A 1,252-nucleotide genomic window follows, 5' to 3' on the forward strand; every position below is an offset into this window, starting at 1 on the left:
TTTCCAGACCAAGAAATGTTTTACACCAACCTAGATACTTTTATAACCTGTTCTAAAAAGTGTGCACTATAAGCATTCTTTAATTATTATTGTAAATCTTTATGGTGCACATAAACATAGCTTGGCATTTGTATTCAAAGAAAGCCTTTCCCCAGTTATTTAACCATCCCCTTTGTGACTTTAATCAAAGATGAACCAATCAATGATTATATTGTAATCTCTTCATTTCTTGCCCTATGTCTAGTGACATGTTTTCACTCATGTATTTTGGTGATTCGCTCATCTGATGTCTCTCTAATGCTGAATAAATCCTCTGAATATTCATTTAAAGCCTGAGTGATTTTTTCCCCTTCCAGTAGTGCTGTAGAATAAGCACTGGACTGCTAACCACAAGTCAGCAGTTCAAACCCACCAGTTGCTCCTTAGAAACACTATACAGGGTCACTATGAGTTGCTGTGATGCTGGAAGTTATGTCATTGGTGTTTGGAATGTTGGCAGGGTCACCCAAGGTGGACAGGTTTTAGCTGAACTTCCAGACAAAGACAGACACGGAAGAAGGAGAGGTGGATAATTTCTGAATGATTAGCTATTGAAAGCCTTATGAATAGCAGTGAAACAATGTCAGATAGCATCAGAATATTGAAATATGATGACTAGAGCAAGTATATTGTCAGATATAGTGCTAGAAGATGAGCCCCTCAGGTTGGAAGGGACTCAAAATATGACTGAGGAACAGTTGCGTCCTCAAAGTAGGGTTGACCATGATGACGTGAAAGGAGTAAAGCTTTCTTGGATCTTCATTTGTGGACGGATCACATCTCAAAATGAGGAAAAACAGCTGCAGACATCCATTAATAATTGGAACATGGAATAAATGACGTATTAATCTAGGAAAATTGGAAGTTGTCAGAAATTAAATGGAATGCATAGTCATCGATCTCCTAAGCATTAAGTGAACTGAAATGGACTGGTACTAGCCTTCTTTAATCTGATAATCACATGCTTTATCATGCCTGGAATGACAAATTAAAGAGGAATGGAGTCACATTCATTATCAAAAAGAATATTTCAAGATCTTTCGTACATTACAATGCCTCCGGTGATAGTTCTAGTGTGGTGGTATGGGTTAATGTGCCTGAATGCAAGGTTGGCTTGAACAGTAAGGCCGGCAGTTCAAGCTCACCAGCTGCTCCTTTTGATGCTTTCTGCATTATTCAATATTTTATCCAAAGAAACCCTATACAGCAGGGT

Source organism: Chrysochloris asiatica, unplaced genomic scaffold, assembly GCF_000296735.1.
Source record: "Chrysochloris asiatica unplaced genomic scaffold, ChrAsi1.0 scaffold00054, whole genome shotgun sequence".
NCBI lineage: Eukaryota > Metazoa > Chordata > Mammalia > Afrosoricida > Chrysochloridae > Chrysochloris > Chrysochloris asiatica.